General features: G+C 41.3%; 1 pseudogene; it reads right to left on the bottom strand.

Moving 5' to 3' along the window:
• LOC136548397 (uncharacterized) overlaps positions 1-25,784 on the bottom strand; it is a 124,150-nt pseudogene that overhangs the window by 85,805 nt on the left and 12,561 nt on the right.

The raw sequence follows: 25,784 nt of genomic DNA, 5'->3' as shown, positions 1-25,784 counted from the left end.
GGTTGTTTTTCGATACACAGCCATGGCCCATATATATAGCCCAAGAGGTGAGAAGATAGGCTTCATCAGAGTTATGGAATTGAAGTCAGTTATGGAAATGGATCGATACTCTAGAAATTCAGGGGATGGATCATGGAGTCAGACTTATTGCTTCCCATAATTACAAGATAACATGGGATTGATACAAAAGGTTTACATTAACTGACTATCAAGCCACTAAGACTGCTTTGGATTGAAGGGAGTTTGGATCCCCACAAGGCTGAAGGTCATCATGGACCGAGTCATATCGACCCGTAGATAGAAGTGGCATCAGGGGAGAGAAAAGGCTGCCTGCTAAAAAGATGCCCATACATCCAACCAATTTCTCGGTAGCTGGGAAACCATGGGAAAGAAGTCTATGGTTTCTCCGATGAGCATTTGATAGAGTGAACAAGGGAAAGGTGTCCATGCATTTTAACCCTTGCAAACACTAGAACAGCTCTGCGATCATGGTGAGAAAACTCTGGTGATATCACAAGAATTCTTCTAACCACAACAGCTGATTCTCTTGCTCGACAAGGTGCTGAAATGAGCGACACAATCACCCTATGCACAAGAATTCTTCTAACTGCTCAAGACCCTCATAACAAAGAATTAGACCATGGAGGGTCTGGTAGAACCAAGTGCACTCGAGGAGGCAAGCAGAAGAGAAACATTACTAAATTGTTGGGTTGCTCTCGCTAGAGTCAGACACACATTTATAGTCGATCTGAAAGAATGAATCCAAGCGCCCGTGAAGCAATAATTCTCTCATGAAACTTTTGAGGTATGGGCTCATGAGCAGGCAAGAACGTTGGTGAAGGTGAAGGATAATAGGCCCTAGATCAAGATTCTCTACCCGTGACTACGGACCCATTAGAGGTACAGACACGGTAATTTTGGAATAAAATTATTTTTATCCCAAAATTGGGAGGCATGTGTTTACACCAAAATTTAGAAGATAAACATGGGAAAACTTGAAGCTTCCAAGATTCTGTCATCAAGGAATTGATCGCGTAAGGGTCGGTATCAGCTGATTCGGATGCAGCACTGGGATCGGCTCTCTTCGGATGACATCAGCAAGTAATGCCAATTAGCTATGGTTGGCGTTGGGAAAGACATGTCGGACTCTACAAAAAGGGAAAGATTATGGTCCATGTTATTTTAAATTAGGAATGTTTTCTCTTAATACCAAAAGTTGTAATGAGTCGTACTTGAGTAGGATTCATGCTTAGATTCCGTGTATAAATATTGGACCCCGACTATTGTAAAAGACATCCAATCAATCAATACAAATTACTTTTTCGGCTTCACACCAACCCTTAGTAGTAGGAGTAGTGTAGATCTCGGTGAGTTCTTCAACAAGTAGGGCTGCATCGGTCTAGCCAACCTTTGGCTTGTCTATAAGTACCATCATGGCTTATGCTTTGGTTTGTAAGGCTGCATCAGTTAAGTTCGATCTCCACTGCGAGCTCTAGCATAAGCTAGTTATCGATCCTTATCTAGTTCAAGTACGGCTGCATCGGTTAAGTTTGACCTCCACTACTCGAATTAGATTAAGGTCAAGTTATTGGCTCTACCTAAGGGTGGCATCCTTCTGGTAGATTCTTTAAGTTACCGATCTTGCTAATGTTCTTATTTTCATTAGTTTTCAGCAATATCAACCTGCCCGATCGAGATCGATCTAGATTGACCTCACATCCTTTTAGTCCATTATTTATTTTGTTACATTGTGACAGTTCTTACTCTAAACGACATATTATGTTTCATCGGTTGTTCCACTTCGATCTTGGTCGTGCATAGTATGCGCCCAAGGCGTGTCTGATCTTGAGAAGGTTTACTAGCTAGTTAAATCTAGTCTATGGCTTGCTATTATGGATGTATCGATCTGGTCGACCCCCACTTTTAGTACTTTAGATCAGAGGATGCTAGTTGGTAGATTTGCTTTTGACCGGACATGACTTTGGCTGTTTGCTATGCCCGCATCGTCTAAATAGCTGATCTTGAAGAGCTTCTTCTACCTTTTTAGGCTCAATGCAAGAAACAAAGAGTCATGTTCAATAAATGAAGTAAGTTTTTGAGAGCGAGTCATTACACCCTTTCAAGGACTCCCTATGATGAGATCTTGTGGATGTGCTTGTAGTAGGAGTGAATTTCTTCTATCAACCACTTGAGGGGGAGGTTGTGGAGCATCAACATCTTGAGCTTGTGCCACCATTTGATCATGAGAGATATGAGTATCTTCATTTTCTACTCTCCCATCTTTATCATCATCTTGTGGCACATTTGATGAAGAAGGTGGATCAATCACTTGTACATCATCTTTGGGCTTGATGTCTCCAACCGGAATGTTCTTCATGGCCTCCCTTAATGGTTCATCACCTACATCATCAAGATTCTCATGTGCTCCTTGGAAGCCGTTAGATTCATCAAATTCCACATCATATGTTTCTTCAACCAAGACAGTGGCATGATTAAATACTCGATATGCTTTGGACTTTGATGAGTAACCAACAAGAAAACCAATATCATAACGTCTTTGAAACTTCCCTAGGTGTTGCCGCTTCTTGTAGATGTAGCATTTGCAACCAAACACCCAGAAGAATGATATGTCCGGCTTCTTCCCATTGTGCAACTCATAAGGGGTCTTGCCAAGAAACTTTTGAAGAAATAGGCGATCGGATGCATAACATGCGGTGTTGATAGCTTCTGCCCATAGAGCTTCGGGTGTATTGTACTCATGAAGCATTGTTCTTGCAAGTGTGATAAGTGTCTGGTTCATTCTCTCTACTACACTATTTTGTTGAGGAGTGTATGTTGCGGAGACCTCATGCTTGATCCCAACTTCATCACAATATGCTTCAATGTTTGTGTTGTCAAATTCTTTTCCATTGTCACTTCTTATCTTCTTGAGCTTCACATCAAATTCATTTTGTGCTCTCTTGGTAAACTTCTTGAAACTTATAGCCACTTCGGTCTTGTCATGAAGGAAAAACACCCAAGTATATCTAGAGTAGTCATCAACTATCACAAGACAATAGAGATTTCCTCCCAAACTCTTGTAAGTTGTTGGTCCAAATAGATCCATGTGAAGAAGCTCTAGCACTATTGTTGTTGACATGTAAGCTTTTGTTGGATGAGTGTTTGCAACTTGCTTGCCAGCTTGACATGCACTACAAAGCTTGTCCTTCTCAAATTTCACATCCTTCAAACCTCTCACCAATTCATTCTTCATTAGATTCTTGAGTGAGCTCACCCAACATGTGCAAGTCTTCTATGCCATAGCCATCCAAGTGATGTTTTGGTGAATAAGCATGTCTTCAAGTTTGCATCTTCGGAGGTGAAATCCACTAGATATAGGTTGTTGTATCTAAATCCCTTGAATATAACTTGATCATCATCTTTCTTTGATACAACCACTTCCTTCTTGGTAAACAAGCATTGAAAGCCAAGATCACACAATTGACCAACGAATAGCAAGTTAAAACTCAATGAAGCAACATATAGCACATTTGATATTGAATGATCATTTGATACTGCAACTTTGCCCAATCCTTGAACTTTGTCCTTTGAATTATCACCAAATGTAATCCTTTCTTGAGCATCTACTTCTTCATCTAGTGAGGTGAACATACGAGGATCACCGGTCATATGTTGAGTGCAACCACTATCAATAACCCAATGACTTCCACCGGTCTTGTAGTTCACCTACACACAAGAGATCAAGCTTGTTGTTTAGGGACCCAAACTTGATGGGGGCCCTTGACTTTCTCAACTAGTGACTTTGCAACCCAAATTTGCTTAGGCCTATTCTTGTTGGGAGGACCTAAGAACATGACTTTTATTTTTCCACTAGAATCCTTTCTAAGCATGTAATGAGCATTGAAGGCAAAGGGTCTAGCATGCTTGGGCAAGGGTTGTGGTGATGGAGTTTGACACTCATGGGCAAAGTGACCTTCTTGTCCACATTCAAAACATCTCTTTGGCTTAGGCTTTGACTTGTGTTGTTGTTGATATTGAGCTTGAGCTTTCTTCTCTTGATTTGCTAAGTACCCAATACCACTTCTATCCATCTTCATCATGGTGTTCATGAGTAGCTCACTTTGGAGATATTGGTCTCTTGTGAACTTGCTCAAACTGGTCTTGAGATGTTCTTTCTCCAACTTGAGCTTCTTGTTCTCTTCTCTAAGTTCATCATGATTTTTCTCCATCTTGAGTCTCTTGTTCTCTTCTTTAAGCATCTCATTCTCAAGAGCTATATCATAATCATTGTCAAGATTCTCTATCACAATTGTGTTGGTGGTTGATAGATTTTCAAGATCTTTCTTAAGCTTTTCATTCTCATTCTTGAGCTTGACATACTCATCATAGTTGTTGGACTCAACCACTTTCTTGCCTTTGCTACTAGAACCTTGCTCAATGCTCTCAACAATCAAGTCATCACATGATGTAGCTATATCAATCTTAACAACATTGTTAGTAGCATCATGTGGCTCATTGTATAATAACTCATGAGAAAGAACAAGATTGTCATGCTTAACCTTGAGATTGGTGTACTCTTCTTTTAACAAATTGTAGCTAGTGGTGAGCTCATTATGTATCCCCTCAAGTTTATCATGTTTTTCTTTAAGCTCATTTTTAGAGGATTTGAGCTCATTGAGTTTGGATGACATAATTTTATTTTCTTCTCTAAGCTCAACACTAGCTTTTTCGGCTATGTCATATTTTGCTAAGAGTGAATCCTTCTCAAGTTCTAGCTTTTCATTTTTAGCTCTTGTCTTTCCAATGATTTTAGTGTATTGGTTTAGCAACTTGACAAGATCATCATAAGAAGTTGATTCAAATTCTTCATCACTATCACTACCACTTTCATCATCGCTAGCATTATCATCACCACTACTATCATCACCATTTTGTACCTTTCGTTCACCCTTGGCCATAAGGCATAGGTGTGTAGAGGATGACGGTGATGGTGTCGATGAAGATAGTGAAGAATCAATTACAATAGTGGCCACCTTCTCATTCTCATTCTCACTTTCATCATCAGGATGAGCCACCTGATGATTTAATATTCCGTGAGCCAATCACCAACAATGTATGTCTTGCCATTCTTCTTCTTCTTATGATATGCCTTCTTCTTGCCATCCTTCTTCTTGTATGGCTTAGTTCTTCTTCTTCTCATCATCATCTTCATCACTTGAGTCATCTTTCTTGCCCTTGTACTTCTTCTTGTACTTGTATTTCTTAGGTTTGGGGCATTGATGAGCTAGATGACCAAGTTCTCCACAATTATAGCAATCCATTTCAGGAGATGAGCTTCCTTCTATTACTAGTGAAGAATTTCTTCTTCTTGCCATCGAACTTGACACCATTCTTGTTTAGCTTCTTGAGCATCTTGGTAGTTCTTCTCACCATGAGAGCAAGACTTACATCATCAATCTCATCATCACTTTAGCTATCATGATCAACTCTTGCTTTGCCCCTCTTCTCTTGGCTAGCCTTGAATGCCAAATCTTTCTTCTTAGTGGAAGAAGAGCCATCTTGTGGAGTGATGTGCATGTACATCTCATGTGCATTGATCTTTCCCAATATTTGAGTTGGTGTAGCAGCGGAAAGATCACCTTGATGAAGCACCATCACTAATATGCCCATATTTGTCTAATGGGGAGGAACTCAAGATCTTTCTTACAACATCGGAGGGTTGCATTTGTGTGAGTCCAAGCCCATTGACTTCCTCTACAAGAACATTCAAGCGTGAGTACATCTCATTGGCATTTTCTATAGGAAGCTATCTCAAATGAATTAAGCTTTTTCATCACAAGGTGGTAGCAGTTCCTCATGCTCACTCTTGGTTCCCTCATGGAGCACACAAATGTTCGACTATAGTGCATGGGCATCTTTGTGGTTCCACACACGGTTAAAAACATCTTTGCAAAGGCCTCTAAAGAGGGTGTTTCTAGCCTTTGCATTCCACGTCTCATAGTTAACTTCATCACCTTGAAGGTTTGTGGGATCCTTAGGTTTTAGGAAGCCTTGTGAGGCGGCTCTAAGAACTCCAACATCTAAAGCTTCTAGATAAGCCTCCATATGAATTTTCCAATAAGGAAAATCATCTCCCTCAAAGATAGGAGGGGGTCTATCCCCATGGGACATCTTGCTCTAGGCGGTTAAGCCTAATTTAGCGAGCACGAGGCTCCGATACCAATTGAAAGGATCAAGATGCCCAAGAGGGGGGTGAATTGGGCTAATTCTAAATTCTTTGCAATAATTAAGCCCTACACTTAGCCCACTTCACCCCTTGTGCCTAGAATGTGTTTCTATTGTTCTTACGCACAAAGGTTTTACACCCTAGGTTTCAATCCTACTCTAGCATGGCAAATTCTAGGAATGTAAAGACATGAAATAAATTGCTCAAAGTAAAGAGAGGGAAAGGAACATGGCTGATATTTTCTCAAGGTATCGGAGAGTCGTCACTCCCCACTAGTCCTCAGTTGGAGCACCCGCGCAAGGGTGTAGCTCCCCCTTGATCCACGCAAGGATCAAGTGCTCTCTACGGGGTGATTCTTTGAAACTCCATCGTGGTGAATCACCCACAACCTGCTCACAACTTGAGTTGAGGTCATCCATAAGCTCCGCCAGATGATCACCAAGCTCCCAATCACCACTGAGCCATCTAGGTGATGATGATCACCAAGAGTAACAAACACAAACTCTCACTTGACCAAGCCAAGCCTAATGAGAAGGGTGGATGCACACTTGCTACTCTCTATGCACTAATGAGGTCCTTAATCTTGGATTCTCAAATCTCAATCACCTCACTAGGCTCTAGCTCTCCCTTGCACTCCAAAGGTGTTTCTCAGCTGAACAAATGGGCAAGAGACCTCCCATGGATGAGTGAAGTAAGTATTTATACCCCCTCATTCAAAACATAATGTTTAGAGGTTGAGTTAGCATTCTGTGGGTAGACCGGACGCTCCGATCAGTGTGACCGGAAGCTCCGGTCAATTCGAGAGAGCCGTTAAGCTCTGACCGGACTCTGACCAGCGTCCGGTCATCAAAAACCCTCTCTGGAACCTTACTGACGTTGATCGGACACTGGCACCCAGAGTTCGGTTAGTTCACTATTCAACATCCGGTCAGGTACCGGATTCTGACCAGCGTCTAGTTAGCACTGATCGGACGTGTTTGATCACAAAAATGCCTCTCTAGAACCTCTCTGGAGTTGACCGGACACTGGCACCTAGAGTTCGGTCACTTTACTGTTCAGCATCCGGTCAGTACCAGACGACTGCAGTTGATCAAATGAACTGACTGGACTCACCCTCCAGCGTCTGGTCATAACTAGACCAGCATTTGGTCAGTCATTTGACCCTCCATTCACTTCCAACTCAAAATCCTATGTGAATGAAGTTTACTCCAATTGATCTTAGGGCTATTCATGAGCTACCTAGTGCTAGGTTTAACAAGTGTGCAACACACTTAACCCACTAGACTTACCTAGGTCAAGCTACTAGTCCATACCCCCTTAATAGTACGGCCAAAGGAAAAACAAAGTCCTAAACTACTCTAAGTGTCTCTCCATCACCAAACGACACTTAGAACTTGTTTGTCCTTAACCTTGTTGTCCATCTTCTGAAAACCAAAACAATTTCCATCGATAGGGGCACAACAACCATGATTGCCCAATCAATTTCCATTACCATGACCTAACTAAAATTGTCTCTGAAAAACACACGTTAGTTATAGTAATCTCGTGTCGTCATTAATCACTGAAACCCAACTAGGGGCCTAGATGCCTTCAGCTGGTACTGATTCAGGGTCTTCAGGTTTCTTGCTTGCTTAGTGATCTCGCCATCTTCATATTCTTCGACCTCATTCACCATTTTGGTCGATCTTGACTTCTTCGACGTTCGCCTTCTGGCAGTTTGCTCTCATCCTCCTAGGCGCTACTGTATTATCCATCTACAAGCTGCGGTGTGGGTGGTTCCATAGGTGTTGCTACATCATTTTGCGTGGTTGCTTCCGCTGTCGCCGCAACTGGCTGCAGCCGTGGATGGTCCTAGCTTTATCCATCGTTATCTTCAGTCGTCTTTGGGAGCATGATAAGCTCGAGCAACAACCACGGTGGGCGCCAATGTTGTTTTAGGCCACGGCCTTTGAACACCGGTTGCCACTCAAGCGAAATAAGGCATGAGAAGTGGATAAAATAAGACTTGAGTGAAACAAGATGAATGATTTCGTTGAACTTGTTTCTCCCTCCTTTATATTCCCTTAGTGGGGGCTATTTATACACGCCCATTGGCTTCTCATAGGACGTAAATGCCCTCTCAACTACTACAAATTCGGGGAATATTTCCTGCAGGTTTGGGCTTGTTCGCCATTTGGAGCACCCTGCCTCCCCTGGATAATGCTTGCCCGAAAATGTTCGACTAGCTCCGTCTTATGTCGCCTGTCCAACCAACCAGGGGGGGGGCATAGCGACAGAAGCTGTCGGCCACGCGAAGGCGAGCAGCTCCTCCTTTGGCGAAACCTGCAGAAACTATCAACCAAACAGTTAGGAGTTATTCGCCTGGGCGAACAGCCGAAACCTACTGCACGCCCTCCTTTGGCGAAATCTGTAGAAACGATCGAACGAACTGTTAACAGCTATTCACTAGAGCGAATAACCAAGACCGTCAGCAAGTCCTGCCGCTAGGGCGAAAGGAAAAGAACCAGGTACGACCTGATCCCGGCCGCAAAGTTCCTTCCTTTCGCCATGGCGAAAAGGGAATCCTAAGAATGGGATGGCAAGCGGCGCCTTTACTTCGCTGAGGCGAGAAGGGGGGCCTCGGCTCATCCTTCTCTTCACACACGGCCAGCTCTCTCGCCTCTTATTATAGCGAAATGCTGATTGCACCGGAGTCCAACTCCCATTATTTCGCTCTTGCGAGGAACCAGGATGTCGATTGAGCCACATAGGGTGCCCATAGGCGGGGCATGCCCCCAACAAGGTTTTATCATGTTTTCTTTCTCAAAGGGTGAGGTGTGGGCTGTGTTTTTCTTTGTGTGTTAGTGTGTGTGTGTGTTTGGGATTCTTCTTCCCTTTACTCTACTCTATGTACACTCTCTTCTTAACAAAATGATGCGCAGCTGAACGTCCGAGAAAAAATATTTAAGTTTTACTGGATATGAATTCAAACAAACGGATAACTGAACATCCATTTCCACCCCTAGTGCTAACATACCACAACGTTATCAAGATTCCAAACGTGTATCTATGGAATTGCTAAACTGAATTTAAAGATCGTTACAACTACGTTGTTCAAAACAGAGCAGAGGAATACAGCTTCTTTATTCATGTACAAAATTAATTTTTTGACTTCAGAGCACTGCCATGTTTCAAGCATATAACAATAGTAGCAGAAGAGATTGGCTAAATAATGTGGGAGAAATACCAATTGCATGAGACAATGATGTGATAACTTCAGCTGGTGTATTCAATGGCCCAAAAGTAATGACAGGGTAAGCAGATGAGACCGAGAATTTTATAGTGGATTCTTGTCTTAAGTCAATCTGTACCATGGTAAACAATCATTACGTTAATAGAAAGATCAGTTACACTGTCAACTTAGTATGAGCTATATATAACGAGGGTACTCATCAGAACTCACGCATGCCTGCATACCTCACACGGCAAAGTGGTGTCAGCAAGCACACCCAATGCCTTCCCATCAGGGAGGACAGCCAGCACCCAAGGGTGTGACTGGTACAATGAAGTGGTTCCTGGTCCATAAGCCCAAGCATCCGTGTTCCAAGTGAAAACCTGACAGATATCATGGCAAGTCAAAAACTAGTTAATATTCTCTACATTCTAAATTATAAATGTCTTGACTTTTTTTAGATACACGTAGCAGTGTATCTAGTAAAAGCCAAAATGTCTTATAATTTAAAATAGAGAGTATAAAAGAAGCCAACAAAGTATATTTTATAATTTCTTCGGTCAGGTTCTGTACTCGTTTCCCAGTTCTTTCAAGTGGGCCGCTTGCTTCACCGGTGCCATAGAAAGATGCCCCAGAAGGAAGCTGCCATGTTAAAAAAGAGAACATGTACTTAAGCCTATAAATGTATTGTTTTTCCGAGGTAATGTTTCTTTAACTTTCAGAGAGATAACATATCAAAAAGAGTCAATACATAAACATAGTTCATTATTATTGGTATCAGAGTTAAGAAAACCACGTGGGCAAAACCTGTAAGCCGGCTGCGTCCCTTTTTTGCCTGAAAAAAAAGGATAAGGATGCGCTCTTTTTTCCCGTTTCTGCACTTTCTTTTTCTTTATAATGCATTTCAGTAGAGGCTTTGCCCCTCCTGTTCCTTTAAAAAAGGATGCGTTGTCAAAATGAAAATTATGAAAGTTATGTTCGTAATAGATATCATATTAGAAACAATGATAACCATTTTGCCAATTTGGCGTGGAGGATGATTGATTTAATAACTACAATGGCAATTTAGCAAAATGGAGTACTTGTAGAGGTGGCTCACGTGAGCATCACAAGATTATTGAGAGAGTTGCATGCATTTACATGCATTTACCTACTAGTTTAAACCAGGTGAAGAACGGACAATTCACTCCCACTTCAACAAAGATCTCAAGATAAGCTAAGAGCATCTCCAATGCTTGTAACACCCTAAAATTTGCATTGTTTTTTAATAGGAGAATTTGATGTAATTAAGTTTTTTTGTGAGCATTTAAACTTAGAAAAATAATAATTTTTGTTAACTTAAAATCAATTATAGGGTTCACCAACATGTTTATGCATTCATGCTGCTGCATACTATTTTGTATTGTGTGGATTGAAATCAAACTTCAAATTGATTTAAATTTGGATTTGAAAATTTCTTTGGAAATTTAGAAAAGTAAATAGGAAAAACTCTCCTCCTTTCCCTCTATTTTGGCCCAGTCGGCATGCTCTCCACCGCGGTCCAGCTCCCTTCCTCTTCCCCACGGCCCGCATCAACCGTTTCCACACGCAGGCCCAAGCAAGCAGCGCCGTCCCCCGCCCTCTCCCGCATGGGCCTGCTGCGCCCCGGCCCATGCCGAAGCCGTGCCGGCACTCGCCCCTCTCTCCCTCGATTCACTGATAGCCCGACCCCCCGCCTTTTTTCGCTGACATCCCGAGCCCACATGTCAGTGCCCTCTTCTACCTCACGTCGTCGACCCGGTCACAGAACCGAGCCAGAGTCCATGCCGCCTCCGATGTCACCGCCTGATTGGCATGCCTCCCAAGCCTCGGCCCTATAAAAGCAAGCTGCAGGTGCCGTGCCGCCATCCCATCAAGACCCTAGCACGCCCAGTCGCCCTCGCTTGAGCTGCAGTGCCGCAGTAACCCTAATTCACCGCCGCCGACCTCGCCTCACTATTCTGCCACTTCGCCGTCGTCCTGAACCACGTGCCTGCCTTCTAGAGACGGTAAGGAAGCCGCCTGAACCGCGCGCCCATTCTCTCTCGCTCTCGCGTAGCCGTCGTAGCATCGCCGTCACTTTCGGGCCGCTCGGGGCGAGCCATGCGCTGTCACCATGCCCTCGCGGCCTCTCCAACCCCACTGATGAGTTCACTGTGGCGCCCTCTTGCTCCCCGTGCTCTCGGTTCGCTCCGCCATGGCCTGTAGGCCAATTTCGAAGTCCACCGACGAGTTTTCTGCCGCCGGCAATGGAGTCCACCGCGTTGGCGCCACAATTCCGGCCGGCTAGCATCTCACCTTTCCCCTCTGATCTAATCCGAGCCATCAATCTTGGATCCAATGGCACAAATTAGCCCGTACCCCTTCACTTGTTGTTTTTGCAAAAAGGCCCTAACAATTATTTGAATCTTAACTCGTCGTCCCTAAACTTTTGTTAAAGAGTCCCTCGGATTTTTAGTTATAGAACCCGTAGTCCAATGTGCAAATCTAGAATATGCCTTGTTCTTTTAAAAGCGTAGTTTCTTCCGGTATGGATTCAAAATATGTTTTCATCTATTTACAGTTTTGCCACTAATCTTGTTTTAGCCATAAAATCTTTGTTTTAACTCTGATTTGATCCGTTCAACTTGCGTTAGGTTCGTAATTCCATAATCTACATGTTCATACTACTATTAAGTATGTTTTCAACTTTTAAAATTTGAGGTTAGATTTAATCTATTATTTTACTAAGGGAAATCTTGTTTAATTCATAACTTCTCCGTTTTAACTCCGATTTGAGTGATTCTCACATCCGCGTGTTCGTAGCATCGCGTAGAATAGTTTCAAAACCTTTTTAACTTCTATTTCTACTGTTTGGTGTATTGTTCTAATTAGCTTATATTCGTTTGCTATGCATGTATGTATGGATGCCTGTGTGGTGCTATTTGATCTCGAGTAGACAGTGAGTTTTGTGTTGGTGATCTGGAGCAACTCTTTGAAGATCAAGACCAGCAGCGATACTTTGAATTAAGGCAAGTATAATATGAGGCTCCTTGTTACCTATTCACTTTAATGCAATCTCAATTCATATGCATATGTTAATGAACCGCTTGGAGTCTATTTACCTTGATATTGATTATCCTATCCTTGAGTTACCTATGGGTTTTGCATGTGGGTAGTATGCTCAGTTAGCTCAAACTAATATTGATTAAAGAATACAATTAAAGATATATGCAACATGGTATTAAAAGATGCTTTTTAGCAATATGGAACCAAGGGGGCTAGAGCATTGGGCCTTTTCTTATGGTGCTCTAGTTTCTCTCCATAAGGACTCATCTTTAAGTGGCAACCGAGGACTTACAGTACAACCGTGAGGACCACATGGCTCTGGTCTTAGTCTAGTACCTTGCTCTTTCTAGTTTGTAGTAGTTTACCAAAAGGGCAAGAGGGGCATACCAGGCTGGGTATGGGCCTCATCCCCAGGGTGTGTACTATGCTGCGAGTATTAGTGCCATTTTTGGAGATGACTCCATAACACTTGGGAGATGGAATCCTTAGCGGCTGCTCCTTATTAGAACGACTGGGGAAAAGCTTTGTAGTGTACCCTGCCTGCTCACCTTGGAAGTGTTTTGGGAGTAATTTACCCAGGCATATGGGCAACACGACTCATGGTGAAAGTGTACAACCTCTGCAGAGTGTAAAACTGGTATATCAGTCGTTCTCACGGATACGAGCGTCTTGGATCCTTACTAAATAGTTGGTTACTAGGATGGTTTGGGTTATGATAAAATTGACTATATCTCTAACTATTCATATTTGGGAGCCTAAGCATAACTTAGCAACTTATGATCAATAATAAAATATGACCAACTAAAAGTGCTTCCCGTAGTTCAGCCATGTCAAGCCTTTTGAGCCTGCATCCCCTCATGTTATACTTGCTAAGCGGTAGTAGCTTACGCTTGTTTTATTTCAATACTTTGGCAAAATCCCGGTTGGGTACCAGATGGAGGTTCTTCAGTGGAGTTTTCCAAGAGGTGTTAGGCTTGTGATCAACTAGTTGACTATTCCTGTGGTGTTGGAGGCTTCGCTAGAAGAATAGAGTTATAGTATACACTGTAAAGTAAGACTATGTCTTTTGTAACAAACATTTATGTGCTATGTAATAAAGGCATTGTCTTTGATATTACCCCTTCATTTGTAACTATATGTGTGATTCGAATTCCTAGGCACACATATGGTGTGTATCTGATTTTTTCCTTAAAACCAGGTGCGACAAAGTGGTATCAGAGCTATGTCGACTGTAGGACACAAGCCTAGTTAGAAAATGGTTGTTTTAAGGTTCAGAATTTGCTATGAAATCCTTGATCTATAAACCTTGCTATTTTCTCCTATACTATATACTTGTCTTTGCTGTTCATCTCCTCCTAGTTGCTATAAATTTTGTCCTACCTCCATCCTTGCTTTGAGTTGCTTTTAGAGGTATCACTTACCACATTCTTGCGCAACATGAAGGTGAAGCAGCAGAATTTTGAGCCCTTATGCTTGAAATGTGAACATTTAATGTTTGAATGGTTGTCTTGATGTTCATGCTTGATTTGGATCTTTGTAATGATTGCAATGATTTTATGGGTTATGCTCATAATTTCATTTAGTTTACATGATAAGGCATAAGGACCAATGATTAGATAGTTGGGTTGGTTTTTCTCATCTTTGGGCATGCTGTTTTCTGAGTAGTCAGTGTTCATTGGGTTATATCTCCAAAGGTAGATGCCCAAAAGTCATGAAAGTTTTATGGATGAAAGAAGACTTCTGTATCTTTCATATGCCACTAGAATCATCTTCATATCTATTATGGTCTGGGAGTTATGACCTCTACAAGTTGAAGTTTATGCACTATCTAGGAGTCTAAACAGTTCCGGGTGTGTTCTATTTCTGACTAAATTAACCACAAAATCTGGCAAGGTTGTCTATACAAAAATTGTAGAGAATTTCATAAGCTTTCTAGCCTAATAGGGAATGCCTTCATATGATTTCTGGAACTTGAGATATGGCTGTCTTTCTAAACTATTATTGGTAGTTCTAGTCCTAGAAAATGTTAGATTGATTGTTTTATCATGTGAACTACTTTTGGATCATGGATTACAACCAATAATTGTGCTAAATGTTTCAAACAGATGGTTTCTACTAGGAGAACTACTTCACGTGATGCCAGAAGGAATGCCCCCCAATGCTAATCCACCGCCACCAAATCCTCTTACTATAGAGCAATCTATGATGACACAGACTCAATTGTTACAGACCTATGTTCAGAATGTATGCACCAAATCACATCAAGCACCACCAAGGGACAAGCATGGTGAATTTATGAAGGGACATCCGCTGACATTCTCTCATGCAAGTGACCCACTAGAAGCTGATGACTGGCTTAGAGCTGTGGAGCGACAACTTAACATAGCTCAGTGTAATGACCATCAGAAAGTGCTTTATGCCTCTAGGTCAACTTCAAGGAGTAGCTTTCAGACTGGTGGGGACTATTTCAAATTGAGAAAGATGTAAATTAGATTTGTTGGGAAGATTTCAAGACTGCCTTTAGATCTTATCATGTTCTAGAAGCTTTGGTGGAGATCAAGTTGGAGGAGTTCCTCAACTTGAAACAAGGCTCCATGACAGTGTGTGAGTATCATAACAAATTCACTCAGCTGTCACGTTATGCTCCAGGAGAGGTGGTTGATTATGCCAAGAATAAAAAACGCTTCTTGAAAGAATTGAATGATGAACTTCAACTGCAGTTGATGACTGTTGTGTATCCTGACTTCCAAACTTTGGTGAATAGGGCCATTTTGATTGAGAACAAGCGTTAGGAAATGGAAGAGAAGAAAAGAAGAATTAAAAGCCAATCTATAGGTAGCAACACATGCCCCCGCTACACTCCCTAGTAAGAATTTCAGCAGAGGTACCAGGAACCAACTAGTGAGTGGGATTTTGATCCTCCTCAACAACTTCCTCAATACCAGCAAGAGTAGCAGTATGTGAACCAGAGTCCACCCCAAGAACCCCTCATCAACTCTCCAATGGAAGGATAGTGTGCCCAACACCCCCTCTTTAGGCAAGAAGTGCTACCGCTGTGGTGAGCCCGGTCATTATGCGAGTCAGTGTCCAAAGAAGTCGAACAAGCAACAATCCCACAATGGAAATCACATAAACAATAGACTCATGTGCAAGGCAGAGTCAATTATGTGATGATAGAATCTACACAAGAAGCCCTAGATGTTGTGTTTGGCATGTGTCTAGTCAACTCTAGCCCTACATCAGTTTTGTTTGATTCTAGAGCTTCACATTCCTTCATTGCACATCATTTTGTTAAGGAGCACAATATACCAAAGTGTCCTATGAAGAAACAAATGTTAGTTGACTCACCTTGTGGGGATATGCAAGCTACTCTAATGTGTCCTAGTGTAAGAGTTGAAATAAGTGGGGTAGAGTTTTTGACAAATCCGATTATGCTGAATTCTTCAAGCATAGATGTAATTCTTGAAATGGATTGGCTAAATCCACGAACAACTATTATTCAATGTGAGAATGGTACAGTACACTTGACATCCAAGTCAAGAAAAGAAGTTGTATGCAAGGCAATTACAACAACAAGAGAGGTGTGTAGTGTCAATCAGATGGAAGGTGCAACCATAGATAAGACCATGGTTGTTAATGAGTTTCTAGATGTTTTTCCTGATGATTTGCCGGGTATGCCGCCAGATCAGGATATTGAATTTATTATTGAGCTTTTGCCTAGAACTGCACCTATAGCCAAGAGACCATATCAGATGGGAGTCAATGAGCTAGAAGAACTTAAGAAATAGTTAAAGGAGCTATAGGATAAAGGTTTTATACGTCCTAGTTCTTCACCATGGGGAGCCCCAGTTATATTTGTTGATAAGAAAGATGGTACACAGAGGATGTGTGTGGATTATCGCTCTCTTAATGAGGCAACCATCAAGAATAAGTATCATTTGCCTAGAATTGATGATCTGTTTGATCAATTACGAGGTGCTTGTGTGTTCTCCAAGATTGATCTTCGCTCTGGTTATCATCAGTTGAGGATTCATTCATCGGACATTCCCAAGACTGCCTTTACTATTCGGTATGGATTATATGAGTACATGGCTATGTCTTTTGGATTGACTAATGCCCCTACATCCTTCATGTATATGATGAATAAGGTGTTTATGGAGTATCTCGATAGGTTTGTTGTGGTCTTCATTGACGATATTATGGTCTTCTCCAAAATAGAGGCAGAACATGAAGAGCATTTGAGATTAGTTCTGTAGAAACTTAGAGAACATCAACTGTATGCTAAACTAAGCAAGTGCGAGTTTTGGCTGAAGGAAGTCTCTTTCCTTGGGCATGTTATCTCTAATGGTGGAGTAGTTGTGGATCCTAAGAAGGTTAGTGATGTGTTGAGTTGGAATCCACCTCAGGATGTAAGTGAAGTCCGGAGTTTCCTAGGAATGGTCAGATATTATCAGAGGTTCATTGAAGGTTTTTCTAAGATTGCCAAGCCTATGACATCACTACTTGAGAAGAATGCTAAGTTTGTATGGACTGAGCAATGCCAAGCTAGTTTTGAAGAGTTGAAGAAAAGGTTGACTACAGCTCCGGTGTTGGTACTACCAGATCTAAACAAGAGTTTCTCCATCTACTGTGATGCATCTCGACTTGGTCTAGGTTGTGTTCTTATGCAAGAAGGACGAGTAGTGGCTTATGCATCTAGGCAACTAAGGAAGCATGAACTAAATTATCCAACCCATGATTTGGAGTTAGCAGCTGTGGTTCATGCATTGAAGATCTGGAGACATTATCTTGTTGGGCATAAGTGTGACATCTATATAGACCACAAGAGTTTGAAGTATATCTTTACTCAGTCAGAGCTGAACCTGAGGCAATGATGTTGGTAGAGCTAATCAAGGACTATGATCTAGAGGTACATTATCACCCTAGCAAGGCAAATGTTCTAGCTGATGCTCTGAGCCAAAGGAGCTATGCTAATGCAGCTCTAGTGACATAGTTATCTTAGGAGTTAAATGCTGAATTCGAGCATCTTAATTTGGGAATAGATGCTAATGTGATGGAATTGGAAGTGGAACCTACACTTGAACAAGAGATCCGCAAGGGTTAGTTGGAAGATGAGAAAATCAAGGAGATAGCAGAACTTATCAGAATTGGCAAAGCATCGGGTTTTTGATTGGATGATTAGGGAACAGTGTGGTTTGGAAAGAAAATATGTGTGCCAGAGATAAAGTCCATTCGAGAGATGATTCTATGAGAAGCTCATGACTCAGCATACTCTATCCATCCAGGTAGTACTAAGATGTACCTAGATCTGAAGGAGAAGTACTGGTGGTATGGTTTAAAAAGAGATATGGCCGAGTATGTAGCAATATGTGACACATGTCAGAGAGTTAAGGCACAACATCAAAGACCAGCAGGTTTACTTCAACCTATGAAGATACCTGAGTGGAAGTGGGAAGAAGTTGGTATGGATTTTATTGTTGGATTACCACGAACACATAGTGGTTATGACTCAATTTGGGTAATAGTAGAACGTTTGACTAAGGTTGCTCACTTCATACCGGGCAATGCTACATATACAGGTGCAAAGTTGACAGAATTATACATGCAACAGATAGTATGTTTGCAAGGAGTTCCTAAGAATATTGTGTCATATAGAGATACTCAGTTTACATCACACTTTTGGAAGAAATTGCATGAGTCTATGGACACTAAGTTGAACTTTAGCTCAGCTTATCATCCACAAAGTGATGGACAAACAGAGAGAACCAATTAGATCTTAGAGGATATGTTGAGAGCTTGTGCTTTGTAGTATGGCATGAGTTGGGATAAGAGTTTGTGTTACGCTGAGTTCTCCTACAACAATAGTTAATAGAAGAGTATCAAGATGGCACCGTTTGAGGCACTATATGGTAGAAAGTGTAGAACCCTATTGTTTTGGAATCAAACGGGTGAAACTCAAGTGTTCGGACCGAATGTTCTAAGAGACATAGAAGAGCAAGTAAGGATGATTAGAGATAACTTGAGAGCGGCACAATCTCGACAGAAGAGTTATGCTGACACTCGGAGAAGAGAATTGGTTTTTGAACTAGGAGATTATGTTTACCTAAAAGTGTAACCTATGAGGAGTGTGAGATGGTTTAACATGAAAGGAAAGTTAGCGCCAAGGTATATTGGGCCTTTCATGATCTTAGAGAGATGTGGAGAAGTAGCTTATCAGTTGGAATTGCCCAAGAGTTTGTCAGGTGTACATGATGTGTTCCATGTGTCTCAATTAAAGAAATGTTTATGTATACCAGAGGAGCAGATACCGTTAGAAGAGCTTATAGTTAAGGAAGATCTTACTTATGAGGAATTTCCATTAAAGATTTTAGAGATGACAGAAAGGGTTACAAGGAGCCGAGTTATAAAGATGTTTAAGGTTTAGTGGAATCGGTATACAGAAGTTGATGCTACATGGGAAAGAGAAGAGGATCTAAGGAAAACATACCCGTAGCTTTTTGAGTAAGCATCGTCCAAATCTCGAGGATGAGATTCATTTTAAGGGGGTAGAATTGTAACACCCTAAAATTTGCATTGTGTTTTAATAGGAGAATTTGATGTAATTAAGTTTTTTTGTGAGCATTTAAACTTAGAAAAATAATAATTTTTGTTAACTTAAAATCAATTATAGGGTTCACCTACATGTTTATGCATTCATGCTGCTACATACTGTTTTATATTGTGTGAATTGAAATCAAACTTCAAATTGATTTGAATTTGGATTTGAAAATTTCTTTAGAAATTTAGAAAAGTAAATAGGAAAAACTCTCCCCCTTTCCCTCTCTTTTGGCCTAGTCGGCCTGCCCTCCACCGCGGCCTAGCTCCCTTCCTCTTCCCCACGGCCTGCATCTACCGTTTCCATGCGTAGGGCCAAGCAAGCAGCGCCATCCCCCGCCCTCTCTGGCATGGGCCTGCTGCGCCCTGGCCCAGGCCGAAGCCACGCAGGCACTCGCCCCTCTCTCCCTCGGCTCACTGACAGGCCAACCCCCTGCCTTGTTTCGCTGACATCCCAGGCCCACATGTCAGTGCCCTCTTCTGCCTCTCATCGTCGACCCGGTCATAGAACCGAGCCAGAGTCCGTGCCGCCTTCGCTTGTTGTTTTTGCAAAAAGGCCCTTACAATTATTTGGATCTTAACCCGTCTTCCCTGAACATTTGTTAAAGAGTCCCTCGGATTTTTAGTTATAGAACCTACAGTCCAATGTGCAAATCTAGAATACGCCTTGTTCTTTTAAAAGCATAGTTTCTTCTAGTTTGTATCCAAAATACATTTTCATCTATTTACATTTTTGCCACTAATCTTGTTTTAGCCATAAAATCTTCATTTTAACTCCGATTTGATCCGTTCAACTTGCGTTAGGTTCATAATTCCATAATCTACATGTTCATACTACTGTTAAGTATGTTTTCAACTTTTAAAATTTGAGATTAGATTTAATCTATTATTTTACTAAGAGAAATCTTGTTTAATTCATAACTTCTCCATTTTAACTCCGATTTGAGTGATTCTCGTGTCTGCGTGTTCGTAGCATCATGTAGAATAGTTTTTAAAACCTTTTTAACTTCTATTTCTACTGTTTGGTGTATTGTTCTAATTAGCTTATATTCATTTGCTATGCATGTATGTATGGATGCCTATGTGGTGCTATTTGATCTTGAGTAGACAGTGAGTTTTGTGTTGGTGATCTGGAGCAACTCTTTGAAGATCAAGACCAGCAGCGATACTTTGAATTAAGGCTAGTATAATATGAGGCTCCTTGTTACCTATTCACTTTAATGCAATCTCAATTCATATTCATATGTTAATGAACCGCTTGGAGTCTATTTACCTTGATATTGATTATCCTGTTCTTGAGTTACCTATGGGTTTTGCATGTGGGTAGTATGCTCAGTTAGCTCGAACTAATATTGATTAAAGAATACAATTAAAGATATATGCAACATGGTATTAAAAGATGCTTTTTAGCAACATGGAACCAAGGGGGCTAGAGCATTGGGCCTTTTCTTATGGTGCTCTAGTTTCTCTCCATAAGGACTCATCTTTAAGTGGCAACCGAGGACTTACAGTATAACCATGAGGACCACATGGCTCTAGTCTTAGTCTAGTACCTTGCTCTTTCTAGTTTGTAGTAGTTTACCAAAAGGGCAAGAGGGGCATACCAGGCTGGGTATGGGCCTCATCCCCAGGGTGTGTACTATGCTACGAGTATTAGTGCCATTTTTGGAGATGACTCTATAACACTTGGGAGATGGAATCCTTAGCGGCTGCTCCTTATTAGAACGACTGGGGAAAAGCTTTGTAGTGTACCCTGCCTGCTCACCTTGGAAGTGTTTTGGGAGTAATTTACCTAGGCATATAGGCAACACGACTCATGGTGAAAGTGTACAACCTCTGCAGAGTGTAAAACTAGTATATCAGTCGTTCTCATGGATACGAGCGTCTTGGATCCTTACTGAATAGTTGGTTACTAGGATGGTTTGGGTTATGATAAAATTGATTATATCTCTAACTATTCATATTTGGAAGCCTAAGCATAACTTAGCAACTTATGATCAATAATAAAATATGACCAACTAAAAGTGCTTCCCATAGCTCAGCCGTGTCAAGCCTTTTGAGCCTGCATCCCCTCATGTTATACTTGCTAAGCGGTAGTAGCTTACGCTTGTTTTATTTCAATACTTTGGCAAAATCCCGGTTGGGTACCAGATGGAGGTTCTTCAGTGGAGTTTTCCAAGAGGTGTTAGGCTTGTGATCAACTAGTTGACTATTCCTGTGGTGTTGGAGGCTTCGCCAGAAGAATAGAGTTATAGTATACATTGTAAAGTAAGACTATGTCTTTTGTAACAAACATTTATGTGCCATGTAATAAAGGCATTGTCTTTGATATTACCCCTTCATTTGTAACTATATGTGTGATTCGAATTCCTAGCCACACATATGGTGTGTATCTGATTTTTTCCTTAAAACCAGGTGCGACAAAGTGGTATCAGAGCTATGTCGACTGTAGGACACAAGCCTAGTTAAAAAATGGTTGTTTTAAGGTTCAGAATTTGCTATGAACTCCTTGATCTATAAACCTTGCTATTTTCTCCTATACTATATACTTGTCTTTGCTGTTCATCTCCTCCTAGTTGCTATAAATTTTGTCCCTACCTCCATCCTTGCTTTGCGTTGCTTTTAGAGGTATCACTTACCACATTCTTGCGCAACATGAAGGTGAAGCAGCATAATTTTGAGCCCTTATGCTTGAAATGTGAACATTTAATGTTTGAATGGTTGTCTTGATGGTCATGCTTGATTTGGATCTTTGTAATGATTGCAATGATTTTATGGGTTATGCTCATAATTTCATTTAGTTTACATGATAAGGCATAAGGACCAATGATTAGATAGTTGGGTTGGTTTTTCTCATCTTTGGGCATGCTGTTTTCTGAGTAGTCAGTGTTCATTGGGTTATATCTCCAAAGGTAGATGCCCAAAAGTCATGAAAGTTTTATGGATGAAAGAAGACTTCTGTATCTTTCATATGCCACTAGAATCATCTTCATATCTATTATGGTCTGGGAGTTATGACCTCTACAAGTTGAAGTTTATGCACTATCAAGGAGTCTAAACAGTTCCGGGTGTGTTCTATTTCTGACTAAATTAACCACAAAATCTGGCAAGGTTGTCTATACAAAAATTGTAGAGAATTTCATAAGCTTTCTAGCCTAATAGGGAATGCCTTCATATGATTTCTGGAACTTGAGATATGGCTGTCTTTCTAAACTATTATTGGTAGTTCTAGTCTAGAAAATGTTAGATTGATTGTTTTATCATGTGAACTACTTTTGGATCATGGATTACAACCAATAATTGTGCTAAATGTTTCAAACAGATGGTTTCTACTAGGAGAACTACTTCACGTGATGCCAGAAGGAATGCCCCCCAATGCTAATCCACCGCCACCAAATCCTCTTTCTATAGAGCAATCTATGATGACACAGACTCAATTGTTACAGACCTATGTTCAGAATGTATGCACCAAATCACATCAAGCACCACCAAGGGACAAGCATGGTGAATTTATGAAGGGACATCCGCTGACATTCTCTCATGCAAGTGACCCACTAGAAGCTGATGACTAGCTTAGAGCTGTGGAGCGACAACTTAACATAGCTCAGTGTAATGACCATCAAAAAGTGCTTTATGCCTCTGGTCAACTTCAAGGAGTAGCTTCAGACTGGTGGGGACTATTTCAGATTGAGAAAGATGTAAATTAGATTTGTTGGGAAGATTTCAAGAATGCCTTTAGATCTTATCATGTTCCAGAAGCTTTGGTGGAGATCAAGGAGGAGGAGTTCCTCAACTTGAAACAAGGCTCAATGACAGTGTGAGAGTATCATAACAAATTCACTCAGCTGACACGTTATGCTCCAGGAGAGGTGGTTAATTATTCCAAGAATAAAAAACGCTTCTTGAAAGATTTGAATGACGAACTTCAACTACAGTTGATGACTGTTGTGTACCCTGACTTCCAAACTTTGGTGAATAGGGCCATTTTGATTGAGAACAAGCGTCAGGAAATGGAAGAGAAGAAAAGAAGAATTAAAAGCCAATCTGTAGGTAGCAACACATGCCCCCGCTACACTCCCCAGTAAGAGTTTTAGCAGAGGTACTAGGAACCAACTAGTCAATGGGATTTTGATCCTCCTCAACAACTTCCTCAATACCAGCAAGAGCACTAGTATGTGAACCAGAGTCCACCCCAAGAACCCCTCATCAACACTCCAATGAAGGATAGTATGCCCAACACCCCCTCTTCAGGCAAGAAGTGCTACCGCTATGTTGAGCCCGGTCATTATGCGAGTCAGTGTCCAAAGAAGTCGAACAAGCAACAATCCCACAATGGAAACCATAAACAATAGACTCATGTGCAAGGTAGAGTCAATTATGTGATGATAGAATCTACACAAGAAGCCCTAGATGTTGTGTTTGGCATGTGTCTAGTCAACTCTAGCCCTGCATCAGTTTTGTTTGATTCTGGAGCTTCACATTCCTTCATTGCACATCATTTTGTTAAGGAGCACAATATACCAAAGTGTCCTATGAAGAAACAGGTGTTAGTTGACTCACCTTGTGGGGATATGCAAGCTACTCTAATGTGTCCTAGTGTAAGAGTTGAAATAAGTGGGGTAGAGTTTTCGACAAATCCGATTGTGCTGAAGTCTTCTAGCATAGATGTAATTCTTAGAATGGATTAGCTAAATCCATGAACAACTATTATTCAATGTGAGAATGGTATAGTACACTTGACATCCAAGTCAGGAAAAGAAGTTGTATGCAAGGCAATTACAACAACAAGAGAGGTGTGCAGTGTCAATTTGTCACACCCCAAAATTTCTAATTTTGGGTTGTGCATAGAAAACACTAATTAAAATAAATGTTTTGATATTTGGATAAAATTTACCAATCTTAGTTTGAACTAGCGTGAACTTAGTTATAGGAAAAATATGAATTTTCAAGCTTTTCCAAATTAATTTGACCAGCTATTGTTTGATGTGATGCTTGGTTGTTGATTTATTTCATGTTGTGAGAAAAGATTTTAAAAATGCGTTTAGTAGGTCGATCTTCTTTCTCCAGCAATTCTTAGTCTTTCTCACCGATCAAATTCCTTGTTTTCCGACTTAATATTTGCTTGAGAAGTATCCTAAAATCTTTTCCATGAAATCCAAATCACTCCTTCCTGCTCACTATTCATCAACCTATCTCCATGGATACCTCGGGAATTTCTTTGGCTTTTTCCGGAACTTGTTCTCATTTGTTTGTGAGCATAATCTAATTTTTAAATGCTCCAAAATATCTTTTCATGAGCTCCAAATACTTTATTTGGGTTCGTCTTGTTCTAAAGTATCTCTGAGAATTTTCCCTAAATTTTTGGAGCCTTCGGAGTATTTTTCGTGGCTTAAAATTCAATTCTGGACTTTTCTAGAATTATTTTATCCATGAAATTAATTAATTCCGAAAATAATGAAATATCTCAGATTTTCTCATGCCCAAAGGCCCATGTCTTTATTTACTAATGGGCTTTAATAATTAATTAGGCCTATTAGTAAAGGTGGAGGGTGCAACATCAATTAGTACCATATTGCTAGTTGATGTAGATGTGGGGAGTTTTCTTCCTATATATATCAACCAACCCCTTGGGCAAAGTACACCAAAACTACCGTGGGGAAAATCCCTCGTGTAGTAAATTTGATTTTCTCCTCTCGCCGTCGCCGCCGCGCTGCTCGTTGCCGCCCCATCCCAGAGCCCACAACGCCGACACCAACCGCAGCCGTGCTCGATTCACTGTTCCAACGATCCGACGCCCCTAGCCCTAATTATAGCTATCTAGCTCTACGGCTCGTTTTGGGATCTCGCCGATCGAGCAGACCACGTCCGCCACCGCTGCATCGATCGTTGCTGTCCTCCGCGTCTCCAACGCTCACAACTCATCGTAGCCGAGCCCCCACGTCGAGGTGACGAAGCTGCTGATGCTCTTACCTCCTCTCTTGGCCTCTTCCTCTCTATTTTGCTCACGCACGCCGCAGTCCATGTATCGCAGGAAGCTGCCGCCGCTCCGCCGAGCGACCTCTGCGGGTGCGACGTGACTCTACCAGTCTACCACCATCGAGCTCCTTTGCCCCCTCAATCTCCCGGTATTGGTCCCATAGCAAAACGAGGCATGTAGGTTCCTTTCATAGAACTCGGTCGAAGCTAGCTCCATCGCTGGCCATAGTTGCACTGCACCGTGCAAGCATGCTCTCTCCAGTTCCTAGCTTTGATGATATCTTTAGCTTTCATGACATCATATCTAGCCTTGATGACATCACATGTTGTTTTCTTGCCGTTTTCCTTTAGAAAAACAAATCCAGAAAATACAATGAAAATACATATACACATACAATCATCTTGAGCACATCTCCATATTTTCTTTCCTCGCTGGGAATTACACTATGCCTTTGACTACTGCTGACACATGCATGCCTCATCTACTTATACTCAATCATGCGTCAATTATTTCTTTATTCAAAATTCTACCCGTTTCCTTCTAGATCAATGCAAAGTTATCTTCTTATATCAGTTCATCTTATGTCTTCAGAGCTCGTCGATATCCATATTCCTCTCTATATGAAAAATCCCAGACTGAGGCCCTTCCTTTCCCTACGAGGACAGCAGTAGCCTCTCCAATGGCCAAGGAAGCTACGATCTGCAACAGCC

This window comes from Miscanthus floridulus, chromosome 4, assembly GCF_019320115.1.
Source record: "Miscanthus floridulus cultivar M001 chromosome 4, ASM1932011v1, whole genome shotgun sequence".
NCBI lineage: Eukaryota > Viridiplantae > Streptophyta > Magnoliopsida > Poales > Poaceae > Miscanthus > Miscanthus floridulus.
This window is presented reverse-complemented; position numbering and strand designations above follow the sequence as displayed.